Raw genomic sequence first — 21,106 nt, 5'->3', positions numbered from 1 at the left:
CTAAGAATTTCCTGCTTTTCATTTATTACAAGCACGTTAAGATCTCTGGAAGACGGCCAAAGAAACGTAGCAATTTTATGTCTGGAAGTGATCACAATCTTCTCACAAACGAGAGTCAAGGCTGGATTTTTAATCCTTTGTACCTCCTGTAAAAAAATACATATGTGTAAGTACTCATCAATTACGCTAGCTCATTATTAATCTATAGCGTATCATAACGAAACAGTGCTTTTAACTGCAGTAATTACTCATATGGTAGTCAGTGCTATTGACACTGCAAATTCGTTGCAGTTTATGAAACCAAAGAAGAAGTAACTGGATTGCAGGTTCTTTTTCGCCTTCTAATTCATCTGTGGCCCCTTTGAATGGTCTCAGAAAATGCGCAATTTTTCCTGAAAGCTCATTATCATATCCTTGTAATCTCTATTGGGAGTCGGTTTCGTCAGTAAAGCAGCAAATTCATTATACTGAGTGTGTAAGGATTCCGGCACAGTGTACAAGCTGTTCCAGCGTGTGCAGACCTCTGATATCAACGATTATTTCAAAGACGTGCAGAGGCCACTTTTCTTAATGTACCTTGTAATACATTTTGCAGTATTTATTGTTGCTGCAGTGTTCGGGGCATGATACAACAAGAAGTTATATTCATCGAAAGTATGGCTAAGTGCTGTATTTATACAATGATTTTCCAAAGCCTTTATTTCACTGGCACCCAGGTCGGAGGCAAAAACAAAACTTTGCATCATGTCCGGCGAAATGTCCCAACCAGCCATCCTCTCTTCAATTTCTTTCATAATATTTACTCCCGTCTTCTTAAAGTCAATGAATGTTGTTGTAAATAAAACATTGTTCAGAAGAGATGAATCTGTGTTAATGTAATATGTTGTGAGCGTCAAATAGTGCACCTGATTATGCGAATCAGTTCACATATCAACTGTCGCAGCACATGTTTTATTAATAACTACCGCAATAACAGAAGGCATTATGCTGTTTCGTATTGCATCAGCTTGTTCTTTGACATGTCTGATTATAGTAGAGGGATGAGGCGTGACATCTGCCACGTTAACCTCTCCATAACGTGCACCTAGATGTATTAACTCTTGGCCCAGTTCTCTGAAACCTTTTCCGGAAACAGCATTAAAATGCCTAATTTCTTTAGCACACATTGCAACACACTTTGCTGTAATACTATTTTTTATTACTGCCGGTATCCCTGAAGGAGCTGTGTCTTTGTGAGGTTTCTTGCAAATGTGTTTCCTTAAATGAGTGGTTCCCGACTGAGAACACAATAATGTGGAGCAGTTTATGAACGATACGTACCCAGTAGACGCATTGTTTTCGTCTACAACCAACAGAAATGTACTCCATACTGGCATTTTTAGACCTTCCCGTTTCTTCAATGCGTAAACATTGGTTTCAATCTTACGTCTTACTGCATTGGCTTCCGCGCACTGCATGATTACAGAGAGAGACACACCACAAATGAGAAACCCGTACTGGCGGCAGTCTCACACGTATAATTTGTTTGAAGTTACGTGCTATGTATTCGGTCACGGCTTCTATGTTCGGTCCCTAGAACTAGTGCGGACAGCCTATCCAGTTATTGTGTGCTCGCTCCATCTCGTATTTTGTGCTCGCTTACTCGGTGATGCAAGACTCTAGCATCTACCCAATAATTTGTATTGTTTTAAGGTCACTCTAGCAAACCGTCCGAAGAAAATATTGTCACAGCTGTAGACCTACATCTACGTTCAAAGGCTCTGAGCATTATGGGACTTAACAGGTCATCAGTCCCCTAGAACTTAGAACCACTTAAACCTAACTAACCTAAGGACAACACACACATCCATGCCCGAGGCGGGATTCAAACCTGCGACCGTAGCGGTCGCGCGGTTCCAGACTGTAGCGCCTATAACCGCTCGGCCACACCGGCCGGCCTACATCTACGTAGATACACCGAAGCCGCCTTATGGTGCGTGGCGGAGGGTACCCGGTACCACTACTTGTCATTTTCTTTCCTGTTCCACTCGCAAACCGAACGAAAAAAAATGACTGTATGCCTCCATATGCGCCCTAGTTTCTCGTATCTTATCTTATCTTATCTTAGGCGCATTGTATGTTGGCGGCAGTAGCATCTTTCGGCAGTCAGCTTCAAATGCTGATTCTCTAAATTTTCTGAACATCCTCAATAGTGTTTCTAGAAAAGAACGTCGCCTTCCCTGTAAGGATTGCTCTTTGGAGTTCCTGAAGCGTCTCGCGAACACTTATCTGTTGTTCGGACCTATCGGTAATAAACCCAGCAGCCGACCTCTGAAGTACTGCGATGTTTTCCTTCAATCCGGCCTGGTATGGATCCCCAAAGACTCGAGCAGTACTCAAAAACTGGTTGCGCCAGCGTCCTATATGCGGTCTCCTTTAAAGGTGAACTACTCTTTCCTAAAATTCTCCCAATAAATCGAGGTTGACCGTTCGCCTTCCCTACCACACCTCGTTCCACGTCACATAGCTTTTCAGCGTTACGCTTAGATATTTAAACAACTCGACAGTGTCAAGCAGGACACTAATAATACTGCATCCGAACATTACGGGTTAGATCTTCCTAATCATCCGCCTTAACTTACGTTTTTTCCTCATTTACGGCTAACTTTTTGTTGCTTCCTACTCAGCGGTCTGTTTGTATGCCGTTTCTTGATGAGGTGCTCTGCACGCCGGTCCCCTTCCGCAGCGCTCCATTCAGAGCAGGCGGACGACGCACCTCGACAAGGCGGTGCGGCGCGGCAGCAGGTAGCCACGTTCTAGGGCGGGGGCAGTCGTTTATCGCGCCAGAGATAGCGGCCGCGGCGTGACGGGATGATAGAGCGAGCGCGCGACCGCCCCTCCTCCGGAGGCCACACACGTTTGGCCAGCAAGGCCGTGCCGAGGCGAGAGATAGCCGCTCCGGGCGGGCCGCGTGCCGCCGGCAGCGTCCTCATTCAGATGCAGCCAGAGTGTCGGGTCACGCGCACCTGGCCCTTCCAGGTCTAATGGAGGACAATCTATTGGAGCCTAACCAAGTAGAAACGCACTCCTGTTCGTCACTGAAAGGATTCAGTTCCATGAAATAAGGAGACGCCGCGCTGTAATATACGTTCCTGAACATTAAAACTGCTACACCAAGAAGAAATGCAGATCTACATCTACATTTATACTCCGCAAGCCACCCAACGGTGTGTGGCGGAGGGCACTTTACGTGCCACTGTCATTATCTCCCTTTCCTGTTCCAGTCGCGTATGGTTCGCGGGAAGAACGACTGTCTGAAAGCCTCTGTGCGCGCTCTAATCTCTCTAATTTTACATTCGTGATCTCCTCGGGAGGTATAAGTAGGGGGAAGCAATATATTCGATACCTCATCCAGAAACGCACCCTCTCGAAACCTGGCGAGCAAGCTACACCGCGATGCAGAGCGCCTCTCTTGCAGAGTCTGCCACTTGAGTTTGTTAAACATCTCCGTAACGCTATCACGGTTACCAAATAACCCTGTGACGAAACGCGCCGCTCTTCTTTGGATCTTCTCTATCTCCTCCGTCAACCCGATCTGGTACGGATCCCACACTGATGAGCAATACTCAAGTATAGGTCGAACGAGTGTTTTGTAAGCCACCTCCTTTGTTGATGGACTACATTTTCTAAGGACTCTCCCAATGAATCTCAACCTGGTACCCGCCTTACCAACAATTAATTTTATATGATCATTCCACTTCAAATCGTTCCGCACGCATACTCCCAGATATTTTACAGAAGTAACTGCTACCAGTGTTTGTTCCGCTATCATATAATCATACAATAAAGGATCCTTCTTTCTATGTATTCGCAATACATTACATTTGTCTATGTTAAGGGTCAGTTGCCACTCCCTGCACCAAGTGCCTATCCGCTGCAGATCTTCCTGCATTTCGCTACAATTTTCTAATGCTGCAACTTCTCTGTATACTACAGCATCATCCGCGAAAAGCCGCATGGAACTTCCGACACTATCTACTAGGTCATTTATATATATTGTGAAAAGCAATGGTCCCATAACACTCCCCTGTGGCACGCCAGAGGTTACTTTAACGTCTGTAGATGTCTCTCCATTGAGAACAACATGCTGTGTTCTGTTTGCTAAAAACTCTTCAATCCAGCCACACAGCTGGTCTGATATTCCGTAGGCTCTTACTTTGTTTATCAGACGACAGTGCGGAACTGTATCGAACGCCTTCCGGAAGTCAAGGAAAATGGCATCTACCTGGGAGCCTGTATCTAATATTTTCTGGGTTTCATGAACAAATAACGCGAGTTGGGTTTCACACGATCGCTGTTTCCGGAATCCATGTTGATTCCTACATAGTAGATTCTGAGTTTCCAAAAACGACATGATACTCGAGCAAAAGACATGTTCTAAAATTCTACAACAGATCGACGTCAGAGAGATAGGTCTATAGTTTTGCGCATCTGCTCGACGACCCTTCTTGAAGACTGGGACTACCTGTGCTCTTTTCCAATCATTTGGAACCTTCTGTTCCTCTAGAGACTTGCGGTACACGGCTGTTAGAAGGGGGGCAAGTTCTTTCGCGTACTCTGTGTAGAATCGAATTGGTATCCCGTCAGGTCCAGTGGACTTTCCTCTGTTGAGTGATTCCAGTTGCTTTTCTATTCCTTGGACACTTATTCCAATGTCAGTCATTTTTTCGTTGGTGCGAGGATTTAGAGAAGGAACTGCAGTGCGGTCTTCCTCTGTGAAACAGCTTTGGAAAAAGGTGTTTAGTATTTCAGCTTTACGCTTGTCATCCTCTGTTTCAATGCCATCATCATCCCAGAGTGTCTGGACATGATGTTTCGAGCCACTTACTGATTTAACGTAAGACCAGAACTTCCTAGGATTTTCTGTCAAGTCGGTACCTAGTATTTTACTTTCGAATTCACTGAACGCTTCACGCATAGCCCTCCTTACGCTAACTTTGACATCGTTTAGCTTCTGTTTGTCTGAGAGGTTTTGGCTGCGTTTAAACTTGGAGTGAAGCTCTCTTTGCTTTCGCAGTAGTTTCCTAACTTGGTTGTTGTACCACGGTGGGTTTTTCCCGTCCCTCACAGTTTTGCTCGGCACGTACCTGTCTAAAACGCATTTAACGGTTGCCTTGAACTTTTTCCATAAACACTCAACATTGTCAGTGTCGGAACAGAAATTTTCGTTTTGATCTGTTAGGTAGTCTGAAATCTGCCTTCTATTACTCTTGCTAAACAGATAAACCTTCCTCCCTTTTTTTATATTCCTATTAACTTCCATATTCAGGGATGCTGCAACGGCCTTATGATCACTGATTCCCTGTTCTGCACTTACAGAGTCGAAAAGTTCGGGTCTGTTTGTTATCAGTAGGTCCAAGATGTTATCTCCACGAGTCGGTTCTCTGTTTAATTGCTCGAGGTAATTTTCGGATAGTGCACTCAGTATAATGTCACTCGATGCTCTGTCCCTACCACCCGTCCTAAACATCTGAGTGTCCCAGTCTATATCTGGTAAATTGAAATCTCCACCTAAGACCATAACATGCTGAGAAAATTTATGTGAAATGTATTCCAAATTTTCTCTCAGTTGTTCTGCCACTAATGCTGCTGAGTCGGGGGGTCGGTAAAAGGAGCCAATTATTAACCTTGCTCGGTTGTTGAGTGTAACCTCCACCCATAATAATTCACAGGAACTATCCACTTCTACTTCACTACAGGATAAACTACTACTAACAGCGACGAACACTCCGCCACCGGTTGCATGCAATCTATCCTTTCTAAACACCGTCTGTGCCTTTGTAAAAATTTCGGCAGAATTTATCTCTGGCTTCAGCCAGCTTTCTGTACCTATAACGATTTCAGCTTCGGTGCTTTCTATCAGCGCTTGAAGTTCCGGTACTTTACCAACGCAGCTTCGACAGTTTACCATTACAATACCGATTGCTGCTTGGTCCCCGCATGTCCTGACTTTGCCCCGCACCCGTTGAGGCTGTTGCCCTTTCTGCACTTGCCCGAGGCCATCTAACCTAAAAAACCGCCCAGCCCACGCCACACAACCCCTGCTACCCGTGTAGCCGCTTGTTGCGTGTAGTGGACTCCTGACCTATCCAGCGGAACCCGAAACCCCACCACCCTATGGCGCAAGTCGAGGAATCTGCAGCCCACATGGTCGCAGAACCGTCTCAACCTCTGATTCAGACCCTCCACTCGGCTCTGTACCAAAGGTCCGCAGTCAGTCCTGTCGACGATGCTGCAGATGGTGAGCTCTGCTTTCATCCCGCTAGCGAGACTGGCAGTCTTCACCAAATCAGATAGCCGCCGGAAGCCAGAGAGGATTTCCTCTGATCCATAGCGACACACATCATTGGTGCCGACATGAGCGACCACCTGCAGATGGGTGCACCCTGTACCCTTCATGGCATCCGGAAGGACCCTTTCCACATCTGGAATGACTCCCCCCGGTATGCACACGGAGTGCACTTTGGTTTTCTTCCCCTCCCTTGCTGCCATATCCCTAAGGGGCCCCATTACGCGCCTGACGTTGGAGCTCCCAACTACCAGTAAGCCCACCCTCTGCGACTGCCCGGATCTTGCAGACTGAGGGGCAACCTCTGGAACAGGACAAGCAGCCATGTCAGGCTGAAGATCAGTATCAGCCTGAGACAGAGCCTGAAACCGGTTCGTCAGACAAACTGGAGAGGCCTTCCGTTCAGCCCTCCGGAATGTCTTTCGCCCCCTGCCACACCTTGAGACGACCTCCCACTCTACCACAGGTGAGGGATCAGCCTCAATGCGGGCAGTATCCCGGGCAACCACAGTCGTAGTCCGATCGGGGGATGCGTGGGACGAGCTGGCCGTCCCCGACAAACCCCCATCCGGACCCCCACAGTGATGCCCATTGGCAACAGCCTCAAGCTGTGTGACCGAAGCCAACACTGCCTGAAGCTGGGAGCGAAGGGATGCCAACTCAGCCTGCATCCGAACACAGCAGTTGCAGTCCCTATCCATGCTAAAAACTGTGCAAAGAACGTCTGAACTAATCTACAGAGAGCGCAAACAAAACGACACAAAATTGAAGCGGTTATTAAAATACAAGATTGCCTAGTAAATGCAGTAATGCTGCCACTTGTGCACTGCTGACACACTGCTCGGCGGCGGAAGGAGACTACGCGATTTAACACTATTCGAGTACTAAAACGTGATGCTACAACTCTCAAATACTATAATACGCCCGAAATTTATGAATTAAACAATGCAAGTACCAAAAACACGCAAAGAAATTAAGAATTAAACTATGTAACAAATGAGTGAGCTAGGAGTATACGACTTGCTGCTGCAGCTGCTTATCCAAAACGGGTATTCATTGGACAAATATACTATACTAGAACTGACTTGTGACTTAATCTTCACGGAATTTGGGTGCATAGATTCCGAGAAATCAGTATCCAGAACAACCACCTCTGGCCTTAATAACGTCCTTTATACGCAGGTCATTGAGTCAAACAGAGCTTGGATAGCGTGTACAGGTACAGCTGCCCATGCAGCTTTAACACGATACCACAGTTCATCAGGAGTAATGACTGGCGTTTTGTGACGAGCCAGTTGCTCGGCCACCATTGACCAGACGTTTTCAACTGTTGAGAGATCTGGAGAATGTGCTGCCCAGGGCAGCAGCGGAACACTTTCTGTATCCAGAAAGGTCGTACAGGACGTGCAACATGCGGTCATGCATTATCCTGCTGAAATGTAGGGTATCGCAGGGATCGAATGAAGGGTAGAGCCACGACTCGTAACACATCGGAAACGTAACGTCAACTGTTCAAACTGCTGTCAATGCGAACAAGAGATGACCGAGACGTGTAACCATACCATACTATCACACCGGGTGATACGGCAGTATGGCGATGACGAATACACGCTTCCAATGTGCGTTCACCGCGATGTCGCCAAACACGGATGCGACCATCATGATGCTGTAAACAAAACCTGGAGTCACCCGAAAAAATGACGTTTTGCCATTCGTGCACCCAGGTTCGTCGTTGAGTACACCATCGCTGGCACTCCTGTCTGTGATGCAGCGTCAAGAGTAACCTCAGCCATGGTCTCCGAGCTGATAGTCCATGCTGCTGCAAACGTCGTCGAACTGTTCGTGCAGATGGTTGTTGTCTTGCCAAGGTCCACCTCTGTTGTCTCAGGGATCGAGACGTCGCTGCAAGATCCGTTACAGCCATGCGTATAAGAAGCCTGTCATCTCGACTGCTAGTGATACGACACCGTTGGAATCTAGCACGGCGTTCCGCATTACCCTCCTGAAGCCACCGATTCCATATTCTGCTAACAGTCATTGGATCTCGACCAACGCGAGCAGCAATGTCACGATGCGATAAACCGCAATCGCAATAAGCTACAATCCGACATTTATCAAAGTCTGAAACGTGATGGTACGCATTTCTCCTCCTTACACGAGGCATCACAACAACGTTTCATCAGGAACGCCGGTCAACTGCTGTTTGTGTACGAGAAATCGGTTGGAAACTTTCCTCATGTCAGCACGTTGTAGGTGTCGCCACTGGCGGCAACCTTGTGTGAATGCTCTGAAAAGCTAATCATTTGCATATCACAGCATCTTCTTCCAGTCGGTTATATTTCGCATCTGTAGCAGGTCATCTTCGTGGTGTAGCAGTTTTAATGGCCAGTAGTGATTACATAGAAAGAATAGCGGAAACAATGGAACACATTATAATGTGATGCGAATGAGTTATCTGTGTGTGATACTCTTGAGCTTACATCCAGATCGTCATTCTTAACGAAGAGACGTCTTCAAGAGGAAGTGTCGTACAAGTGAGATGGTGGGTAATGCTGGATGCTCCATAAGGCTCACCGTGGATGGTGGCGTTGTAGACAGAGAAACCGCTTGACTAGAACATTGCAGCGAAACGTGGTTAGACATCAGAGTATCGACACTTGACGTTTCAGCCGGCAGTAGACCATCAACAGGGACAATTGTGTCGTGTTGTGCGTAAATAGGCGAAGAATCCCATGGGTTTGCGACTACTCGCCAGCCAAACAAACACGAGAAGCATTTCCATCCATTCCATATCGAGAAATATGCATCAGGATCGATTTGACGTGGAGTACCACATAAAGCGAATCGCAAGAACAACAGACTGACATTCACTGGAAGAATCCCCAGGAAGTGTTGCCCACTGACAAAGGGGTAGTTTGCAATAATTTAATGCTACTGTTCGGTCTGGGAAGCGTACCCGAAAGACATGATAGAGGAAACAAAGAAAGTCCAAATAAGAACAGCGCATCTCATCACCGGTTTCTTTTATGGGCGAAAGGGTGACAAAGATGTTCACTCAAGTCCAGTGGCAGACGTTAAATGACAAATTTGGCGAATCTTAATGTAGTTAACTGTTAAAATTTCAAGAATGTTAGTTCTAAAATATCCACGGGTGTACTGCCGGTCTACAGTGTCCAACGGGCACAATATAAGGGCGATCATACATGTCTCCATCATCAGGTGAACTGACGGACTGAGCTCCTGTTAACGTGCCAGCAGGGAGATCCGTACGCTATGGCTGCTCAGAGGGAATTGGGTTCGGTCGCGGCGGCGGCCAATTTAAATACCCTCCGCCCGCGGCGCGCTCCCTCCGCTGTCCGCACCCGCGCAACTGTCGCGCGGTGGAACAGATTGCGACGGCGTCTGAGATGACGTCGATGTGATGGCTCTGTCCTCCGTGGTCGTCACAACTATACGTTTGCTCGATTTACTCTTGATTAACGCAATCGCTGGTTCCCAAGCCTTGCTAACATTATAGCCACAGTCACGGGTTATGAGGTCGTCATTGGTGCGAATTTCGATGCCTCTCTAACAACGTTGTCCCAGTATCTCGACGTCTGAACCAGAATCCTCGTGCGTTCATACTCCATAGTGTGATTTTCCGACAAACAATGTTCAGCGACCGCCGACTTGCTCGGATACATCAGTCGAGCGTGCGTCTGGTGTTCACGGCATCGATTCTCGACGGTACGCATCGTCTGACCAATATACGACTTGCCACACTGACACGGAATCTGGTACACGCCGGCCTTCCTCAAAGCGAGGTCATCTTTGGCGCTCCCCACCAGTGCACGAGTTTTATTCGGAGGACAAAACACAGTTCCGCCCCGGTGTTTCTTCAATATACGGGCGATTTTCCCCAAGAGTGCGCCTGTATATGGAATAAACGCAGTGCCTACATCCTCCCTCGTGATTTCATCCATCTCCACAGATTGTGCTGTAGTGGTTGGGCGGAGAGCACGTTGAATCTGCCACTCTGGGTACCGATTTTTTTGAAATACAATTATCAGTTGTTCCAATTCCTGGGGGAGATTCTCTGTGTCAGAGATAGTGCGCGCCCTATGTACTAGAGTTTTAAGTACCCCATTCCGCTGTGAAGGGTGGTGGCAGCTGCCTGCGTGCAAATACAGATCAGTGTGCGTTGTCTTCCGATACACCCCATGACCTAGGGTGCCGTCAGCCCTTCTCTTGACCAAGACGTCAAGGAAAGGTAATTTACCCTCCGTTTCAGTCTCCATTGTGAATTTGATGTTGGGGAGTACGGAGTTTAGATGTGTAAGGAAGTCAAGGAGTTTATCCATACCACGTGGCCAGATGACGAACGTAGGTTTCCATTCGGATGACGACAGGGCTTCCTCCTCGAAGTTCTCCATGTACAAATTCGCTACCACCGGTGAGAGTGGGCTACCCATAGTGACTCCCTCCGTTTGTTCGTAGTATTCTCCATTAAAAAGAAAATATGTGGAAGTCAAGACATGCCTAAAAAGTTCAGTGGTCTTCTCGTCAAACTTCTGACTAATCAATTCTAGTGACTCTCGCAGGGCTACCCTCGTAAACAAGGAAACGACGTCAAAACTCACCATGATATCTGACTCATCCACCCTGAAGCTATCATGGGGTTTAGCAAAATCCACGGAATTACGGATGTGATGAGGGCATTTACCCACATAAGGACTTAATATTCCCGTCAGGTATTTGGCCAACAAATATGTAGGTGCCCTGATATAGCTGACAATGGGGCGTAATGGTACCCTCTCTTTGTGAACCTTCGGGATTCCATATAGTCTAGGCGGTACCGGACCTTGGGGTAACAATTTCTTAGCGTCACCCTCCGGTAAATCTGCGTCCCTGAGAAGCGACCTCGTCTTGTTCTCCACCTTCTTTGTAGGGTTAACGCTGATCTTCCGTTAGGAATCGTCATTTAGCAGGCTCTGCATCTTATCAGTGTAGTCCTTATGGGAGACAACAACTGTAGCATTGCCTTTGTCAGCCGGTAAGACAACAATTTCAGAGCGCTCCCTCGGATCACGAATGGCCGCTCTCTCTTTACTGGTGATATTTGACATCATCGGCTTGGATTTCGTCAACGCACGACAAGTTTCGTGACGTATTTCCTCCGCTGAAGAGGGGGTACCACTGCGCCCCATTGTCAGCAACATCAGGGCAAGTACATATTTGTTGGCCAAATACCTGACGGGAATATTAAGTCCATATGTGGGTAATTGCCCTCATCACATCCGTAATTCCGTGGATTTTGCTAAACGCCTTGATAGCTTCAGGTTGGATGAGTCAGATATCATGTTGAGTTTTGACGTCATTTTCTTGTTTACGAGGGTACCCCTTCGAGAGTCACTAGAATTGATTAGTCATAAGTTTGACGAAACGACCACTGAACTTTTTAGGCATGTCTTGACTTCCACGTATTTTCTTTTTAATGGAGAATACTACGAACAAACGGAGGAAGTCGCTACGGGTAGCCCACTCTCACGGTGGTAGCGAATTTGTACATGGAGGACTTCGAGGAGGAAGCCCTGTCGTCATCCGAATGGAAACTTACTTGCTTTTTCCGTTACGTGGACGACACGTTCGTCATTTGGCCAAATGATATGGATAAACTCCTTGACTTCCTTACACATCTAAACTCCACACTCCACAAATTTACAATGGAGACTGAAACGGAGGGTAATTTACCCTTCCTTGACGTCTTGGTGAAGAGAAGGGCTGACGGCACCCTAGGTCACGGGGTGTAACGGAAGACAACGCACACTGATCTTTATTTGCACGCAGACAGCTGCCACTACCCTTCACAGTGGAATGGGGTACTTAAAATACTAGTACATAGGGCGCGCACTGTCTCTGACGCAGCGTGTCTACCCCAGGAATTGGAACATCTGAGAACTGTATTTCGATAAAATGGGTACTCAAAGTGGCAGATTCAACGTGAGCTCCGCCCAACCACTACAACTCAAACTGTGGAGATGGATGAAATCACGAAGGAGGAGGTATGGCTCTGAGCACTATGGGACTTAACATCTATGGTCATCAGTCCCCTAGAACTTAGAACTACTTAAACCTAACTAACCTAAGGACATCACACAACACCCAGTCAGCACGAGACAGAGAAAGTCCCTGACTCCGCCGGGAATCGAACCCGGGAACCCGGGCGTGGGAAGCGAGAACGCTACCGCACAACCACGAGCTGCGGACTGGGAGGAGGTAGGCACCGCGTTTATTCCATATACGGGCGCACTCTCGGGGAAAATCGCCCGCATTTTGAAGAAACACCGGGTCGGAACTGTGTTTTGTCCTCCGAATGAAACTCGTGCACTGGTGGGGAGAGCCAAAGATGACCTCGGTGTGAGGAAGGCCGGCGTGTACCAGATTCCGTGTCAGTGTGGCAAGTCGTATATTTGTCAGACGATGCGTACAGTCGAGGATCGATGCCGTGAACACCAGTGACACACTCGACTGATGTATCCGAGCAAGTCGGCGGTCGCTGAACATTGTTTGTCGTAAAATCACGCTGTGGAGTATGAACGCATGAGAATTCTGGTACATACGTCGAGATACTGGGACAGCGTTGTTAGAGAGGCATCGAAATTCGCACCAATGACAACCTCATAAACCGTGACTGTGGCTATAATCTTAGCAAGACTTGGAAACCAGCGATTGCGTTAATCAAGAGAAAATCGAGCAAACGTATAGTTGTGACGACCACGGAGGACAGAGCCATCACATCGACGTCATCGCAGACGCCGTCGCAATCTCTTCCACCGCGCGACCGTGTCGCGGGGCGCGGACAGCGGAGGGGTCGCGCCGCGGGCGGAGGGTATTTAAACCGGCCGCCGCCGCAACTGAACCCAATTCCCTCTGAGCAGCCATAGCGTACGGATATCCGTGGCGGCACGTTAACAGGAGCTCAGTCAGTCAGTTCACCTGATGATGGAGACATGCATGATCGCTGAAATATTGTGCCCGTTGTACACTGAAGACCGGCAGTACACCCGTGGATATTTTGATTATCAAATACGCTGGGAGAAACTCAAGAATCACAACGTTAGTTCTGTTCTTTTTCTGTGTAGTTACCGGTGTTCTGCCTGGTTTGATGCGGTCGGCCACGAGTTCCTCTCCTGCATCTACTTCTTCATTTCAGAACAGCACTTGCACGTCCTCAGTTACTTGCTGGAAATAATTTATTGTTTCCCTCCACAGTTTTTACACTCTACAATTTCCTTTGGTACCATAGAGGTTAATCGCACACATGCCCTATCTATTTAGTACTTCACCGACATTTGATTCTACACTTATTTTGGTGACAACAACCTCACTCCTCATCTCCAAACTCCACCTAATTTTCTACATTTCTTTGTAGCACCACAACGCAGACGCTTCGATTCACTTTTGTTCCGTTTTTCCCACCGTCCTTGTTTCACTAACACACAGTCCCTTACTCCAAACTCACATTCTCAGAGATTCCTTCCCCAGATAAAGGCCCGCTTGTCGTACTAGTATACCTTTCTTGGCCAATAATGCTCTCTTTACGTATGGAAGTCCGTTTTTTATGTCCTTGCATCGTCCATACTGAATTATTTTCCTTCCAAGATAGCAGAATTCCCTCGTCTATTTCATTGTCACCAATTTTAATGTTTAGCTTCTCCGTTGTGTCATTTCAGCTACTTCTCATTACTTTTGCTTTTTCCGGTTTACTCTCAGTCCACATTCTGTACACATTACACTGTTCATTCCACCCAACATATACTGGCATTCTTCTTCACTTTCACTAAGCTTAACAATATCAGCGAATGTTTTCATTGATATCCTTTCCCTCTGAATTTAAATCCCATTCTAGAAATTTTCTTTTATTTTCGTCATTCCTTCTACGATGTATAAACTCAACAGTAGGGATGAAACACTTGCATCCCAGTCTTACACACATTTTAATCCGAGCACTTCATTCTCTGTCATCCAGTCTTATTGATCCCTCTTGACTCTTGGACATATTGTATATTTCCAATCTTCCCCTACAGCTTACTCCAATGTTTGCAAGAATTTCGAACCACTTGCACTAGTTTACATTTACGATCGCTTTTTCTAGGTCGACAAATCCTGTATGCGTGCCTTAATTTTGTTTCCGTCTTGCTTCCATTACCAAACGTAATGTCAGAGCCACCACTACGGTGCCTTTACATTTCCTAAAGCTAAACTGATCGTATTCTAACATTTCCTCAGTTTTCTTACACATTCTTCTGTATGTTATTCTTGATATGAGCTTCTATACATGAGATGTTAATCTGATTGTCCGATAGTTTCCAAACCTTTCTGCCCTTGCTGTATTGGGATTTGTGTGGATGATGTTTTTTATCGAAAACGTAATAGAACGTCGCTAGTTTCACGCATTTTACGCATCAACCTGGATAGTCCTTTAACTGCGACTTCCTCCAAAGGTTTTTAGAAATTCAGATGTAATGTTATCTACCCTGTCTGCTTTATTTCATCAGAAACCTTTCACAGTTCTTTTGACTTCTGCCTCTAATACTGGATCTTCTGTTTCTTCTATATAGACACCAGTTCTAATAAGTCTTCTCCTCCTCCCCTTCGCAGTGGCCTTCAGTGTACTCTTTCCACCTATCCGCTCTCTATGTTTAGCAGTCGAATTTCCATTGCACTTTTGCTGTTACGATCTTTATTTTTAATTTGCAGGAGGTCTTTTGTTTTTCGGTTTCTTTACATCTTTTATGCGACTATTTCGCCTTAGTTGCTGTGCACTTCGTTACTTATTTTATTAGTGAGGGATTGTTACTGCACTATTCCTTTCTTTGCCTGAACCTTTTTGTACCTTCCCCTTTCGTCAGTGAAATGTTTCCAAGAGTTTCCTCGCAGTTACATTCGTTGTAGCCATATTTGTCTGTCCAAGATAAGTGGTCGCCCTTTTTAGGGATGTCCATTTCTCATCAGCTAAACTGCCCACGATGGTATTCGTTACTGCAGTACCCATATCCTTAGGCAACGCCAAACGCATCTCATCATTCCTCATTGATTCTGTATCCCATTTCCTTCCACACACTGATTGTTCCGAACGTTTCCCTTAAGCTACAGCCTACCCTTCATCAACACCTCCTTACACTTACTGTACTACCCGTTTAATTTCCTTATATACTTTCTGTAGCTCTTGATCTTCTCAATGCGACACTGACATATATACCTAAACTATACGTTTCGACGTTGGTTTGCTGTCGAATCCATTTTTAATAAATACTATTCCTGTTATACTATTTTCTGCAGTTATTATTGCTTCCCTACATTCATCTGACCACAAATCCTTATCTTCTTTCCATTTTATTTCACTGTTACTCTATATCTAGATTCAGTCCTAGCGTTTCCATTTCCTGATTTACAAGCTTTCCCACTATGTTCAGACCTCTGAGATTCCTAGTTCCGTGTCGTAGAACGTTGTCGTACTATTGATCATTGCTGATGGTTCCGCCTTTCAGGGAGTGTTTCATTATTCAAAGTGAAGACAATGCCCTGAGCTTTTGTCCACTCCTAATTCCTCTGTGACAGAACGAGGTGACTTCTTTTGTCGAAAGTCTTCGCCACCATTTTTGAAGATTTTCATTCAAAACCTAAGTAATGGCTCGGCTCGAATCCGGGACCAATGACTTCTTGATTACTAGTCAAACACGTTACCGCTAGGAGAGTCACCAGTGTATTGCTTTCTCTTACGCACACCTCCTGAAAAGATTCAGGCTCACATGGAGGCTTATCAGCAACAGATCTTACCACGCACCATTCGTGCATGGAAGAATAAAGGGAGGAAGTGCTCGTGATACGCAAGGTACTCTTCATCACACATAATAAGGGCCGTATAGCATAGATATTGATACAGACATTAGTGATGGTATTGTTTGATGCCGTCGGTTGGGTGCAAGATCCACAAGTTCTCTGGATCCTGTTGTCTATCATGGCTTCCGTTAATACATCCACTGTGGGTAAGCGACCTCTGGAGGTCAGGATTAATCTCTCGTGTCCGTGTTATGCCTCAGCTCCTTCGGATTAGAACGGCCCATTTATATTCAGTCAGATCAAAGTCCAACGAGCAAGCTGCCGCTGTAGAATGATGATGAACTTACGATGCAGGTTCTCTTTTACGGGGTCACTCCGTGCTGTTAGAAATTTTAGTATTTCACATGGAATCATGATACAAATGTACTAGTAAAACACATATAAAACTTTCTGTGATGCCGTCTACACAAGTAGCAGCTGTCATCGTTGAAGTTACAGTGTAACACTTCCGTGGACAAGACCTCATTGTTAAAACCGCAACAATCGATGACGTTTATTGAGTGAAGAGCAGTCCATTTGCTGTCACGTTTGGACTTTGACACAACTTCCGACGATGCAGAGGAAGTGTCTCTGAACTACATGAAGTTGATTAATAAATTTTTGCTGATATAAGGGATGTCACAGTCTGAACACAAATTAATCGTCGGGTAACCCACACCGGACGTAGCACGACGACAGTTTAGCAAAACGTTTTTAGAATGCCTTTCAGGATCAGGATAAAGAAGTGATTGGATTACCGGCTTCCACTTATGATCAACACATCGTATGACCTGCTTAAATAGAAAGGAAAATCGCATAGTAAAATGTTAGGAAACTAGATTTCAAATCAAATAATATAATATGTGTTGCCATAAATACTTTGAATATTTTACACAGTAAATCGTACACTAGGTTCGAACGGAGAGACGCCGATACTGTCAACATTGCAGCCCTCTGACGGTAGCATATAAGACTTACAGTCAACTATGCACGACGGTCATTTCAAAAGACCTGCACACTACGCACTCGCACCGATAAAATGGCATGATCCAGTTGAAACTCATCTCATTTGGTTCACGTGGCTGTGTCTGGTGTCATTCAGTTTTAAAATGGAACCTGTAACGGATTCAGGTCAGTAACACTTAGTGGCCAGAGTTCATACACCAAAATAACCAACCAACAGGAAGTTTACAACGCTTTGAGACAGGTGTGTGGTAATAATGAAGTGGACTGTTGCACAATAACACGCTGATCTGCTCGTTTACACAGAGGTCGGGTAACCACTGAACACAACCCAAGAGGTGGCAGACCAAAAATTGTAACAGATTACACCTCTCAGGTTATTGTTAATGTGATTTTGAGAGAGGATTCACGAAAAATATGTGAGAAAATTTCGTATGAGGCTAGAGTGCTATCACTTAAAAATTATGGAACCATAACTGAAAAGTTGAAGATGACAAAAGTTACTGCAAGAGGGTTCGGTGTGATCTGAGAGCAGAAACCTTGTCGCGAAAGAATAGCGGAACAATTGCTTCAACGTAATCGAACGGACGGAGAACAGTTGAAAACGATTGTTACAATTGATGTAACTTGTAAATGAGATTTTGAGCCAGGACTGAAGCTCTAGTCATCTCAATGGAAAAGTTCCGTCTCCTCGCCCGAAAAAATCAGCTGCCCACGATCAAAGGTGAAATGATGAGGATTTTTGCTGATGAAGTGAATGCAGTCATAGCTACAAATGCAGAGCCCCATGGGACGCTAGTAAAAGATACGTACTACAAGGACAGTTCTACGCAACATTGTCTGGGTGATTTGCATATATTCAGAGGCAGTCATTCATTTGGGAGCAAGCTACCCTCAAACCCTGAAGTATTATTATGCTTATTATTTTATGAGCCCCGTTGCGTTGGCTGATAACGTCTTAAAATAATCTATCCTACTTAGGAAACCCCCACCTCTCCCCTCCCACTCTTCCACCTACTCCGTTGGGAGAAAGGATGTCAATTCTGGGACACATTTTCGTCACCCCGTCCTCAAACCTTCAGTTCAGTTCTGAGCCACTTTTCACCCTCCCCCGCCCCTTCGGAAAATGTGAAACCTCTCTATGTCTACGGTCGCAGGTTCGAATCCTGCCTCGGGCATGGATGAGTGTGATGTCCTAAGGTTAGTTAGGTTTAAGTAGTTCTAAGTTCTAGGGGACTGATGACCTTAGAAGTTAAGTCCCATAGTGCTGAGAGCCATTTGAACCAGCCTTTCTATTTCCCAAACTCTCTGCCTCCCCTCCCTGAAACCCCGTGCCACTTTCGATGTCAAATTTGACAAAACATTGGTGAGAAATAGCTCAGTGGCAGGATCACCACTCCTGTGACGTCACATCACATCCTGTTGGTGGATACTTTTACAGTTAGGAGAAGTCCTTTGATTGAAAGATTCGATTGGATTCACTGCTACAGCTCACTTGTATATTCGGTGGGAAATAGTCCATTGGCGCTGTCCTACCAAATTAAGTGTTCAACAATTTACGCAAGACAGGGAAATGACCCCTGGAACGCGTAAGTCAAATAGATTGCTTAAGACACTTAGCACCACCTCAGTAAGATTCTTCTTTGTAATGAATCATATATTAGGTCTTCAACATTTGAGAATCTCTCTCTCTCTCTCTCTCTCTCTCTCTCTCTCACACACACACACACACACACATACGCACACACACACACTCTATCACACACACACAAGAACACACAAATACACTTTGCAAATCAAGTAATTAAATTTCGAAGAAGAAACATTAACCACAAACAGATCATAACACTAAATGTATCCAAAGTCTTGTGTGCACTGGCGTTTGAGAGCACTAGCAATTCCTCCACTCGCAGTCCAACTCAACACCACCAACTGTTCCACCTCATACTAAACACACCTGGCCAAAGAAAAATCTCTGGTCACATACACTAGCGATTTCCGTGTGCGTGTGCCGTATGCAAACTGAATGAGTGCTGGGAGGCACAACCGCACAAACAGAGGACCAGATGCCTGGAAATTCATCAGGCGTCCCAGTAGTTACATACCTGTTTGCTGGTAACCAGATGCTGGACATACCAGACTCAGAGGCTGGACATACTGTCACAAAAGTTTGACAAATGGCAACCGATCATTTTACGTGGAGGGTATTGAGCCGTGTCGCTCGATCCGCAATACTCCCGACGTCAGTATGAGTCATCATTCCAGTGGTGTGCGCAAAGCGCGTGGTGGCAATCGGGAAACGAGGGGAAGCTCTAGCAAGCAGCGAGGTTTCTTGCGGGGGGGGGGGGGGGGACGCCTAGCAGTAACGTCGTTTGGAAGTCTGACGGGCAGTACAGGCGCTGTGCGAGGCAGCAGGAAGAGCACATCTAAAAGGGGCTGTTTACCCGGATGACGGCGCCGTAGCAAATATCGCCGGCGTGGAAGCACTCACGGTACTGGGAAGCCGTTGGTGTATTTCGCTTCCTGCATGTCTCCTGACACCGGGATCTGCGGCAGCTGGCTTCGTCGAACAAGCGAGAGAGAAAAGGGCCTTACTTTTGCTGTAAATTGTGGCCCAAAATCGACTACTGGGTTCAGTGTTGTTGACTTCATTTTTTTGGCAGGGCGTTGCTACTCCTACTGAGTCTTTCCACGGATGTGTTAATTTCAACTTGGTTAGTACGCAAGATTCTAGTGAGAGCTGTATGTGATGTGATGATTAACATTTACTAGGACGTGGAGTACTCATACATTCTGTTTGTAGATTGCTACTGTCAGTGTTAACCGCCAATGAAAATAGTTTGGCTGGTCCTTGTCTAAGTGCCTCCAGGTAATGGTATTTGTATCACACGACGGAGTTACGCTGGGCAATTGCTACAGATATACATGGATAAAATTTTCCCTGGAAGTATCTTGCTGTGAAGTGTAATAACATTACTCTTACGTTTCTATCTGAAGTGACAGTGTGTCTGAGAGAAACGTGTCTAATTCTAAATGAGTAGTTTCATAAATTCCTACAAGTCACTGAGAGGCCAGTTGCTATTGTGTGTTTAAATAGTTTGAAACTGATTCTATTAATGTAAGTACAAGAATTCTCCCAATGACAGTATGTGAATATGGTAATTAATTCTGATTTAATAAAAATATTGTGGCTACTTGCTGTAAGTCGCCTTGTGTTTTGCGTTGGTGGGGGGAGGGGGTGGAGGTGGGGGGAGCTCTCCATATATCCGTTAGCCTGCACGCTCGTTACTTGCATTTGATTTCGTTTTATCTGGACTTCTGCTGTTTGTCTTGGTAGCGGGTATGGGGTCCTGGGTTGCGTCCTGCTTGTGCTGTTGTCTATTTTCCGCCCCCTTCGCGCAAGCGTGCCGGCTTGCTGTGTATCTAGTTCGCTCGCGGCTTGATGTATAAGTGGCCTTACGCACATAAGATAATAGATTTGTACTGCTTTTCATTAATAGGTTGATTAATTCTACAGATGATATGCTGTAATGAATTAGTGTGTTTTTGGTTACTTAAGTCTGTTGTAGATACCCACTAGTTCTGGAATTTTTCGTGCATATTCGTTACCGTTGCCTCTAGGGTCTGTGGGTCCATGCAGAGCCTGTACTGAAAACAGATGAGTGGGCAGGCGTCTGTTTCTGGGCGTAGTTTGTTGAATCCCACGAGGTTGCTTGGTCACATGAAATTTTATATTTTATATCCTACATTGTAGGGTGCCTGCCACTTAAGTAACGTATCTGATTTGTTGTTGCCTGTTCTCGGATTTACTTTGGTTATACCAGTCACTGCAGTAACGAAAGATTACATTTCCTCGTAAATTTTAGTAAATTGTTCTTCAGGTTGATCATAGTGTTTGAGTAAATAAATTTTTAACTCATTTCAATAAATGTGTGATAGGCCATAAGTGATGTG

This window comes from Schistocerca cancellata, chromosome 8, assembly GCF_023864275.1.
Source record: "Schistocerca cancellata isolate TAMUIC-IGC-003103 chromosome 8, iqSchCanc2.1, whole genome shotgun sequence".
Classification (NCBI taxonomy): domain Eukaryota; kingdom Metazoa; phylum Arthropoda; class Insecta; order Orthoptera; family Acrididae; genus Schistocerca; species Schistocerca cancellata.
Note: the sequence above shows the minus strand (reverse complement) of the source record.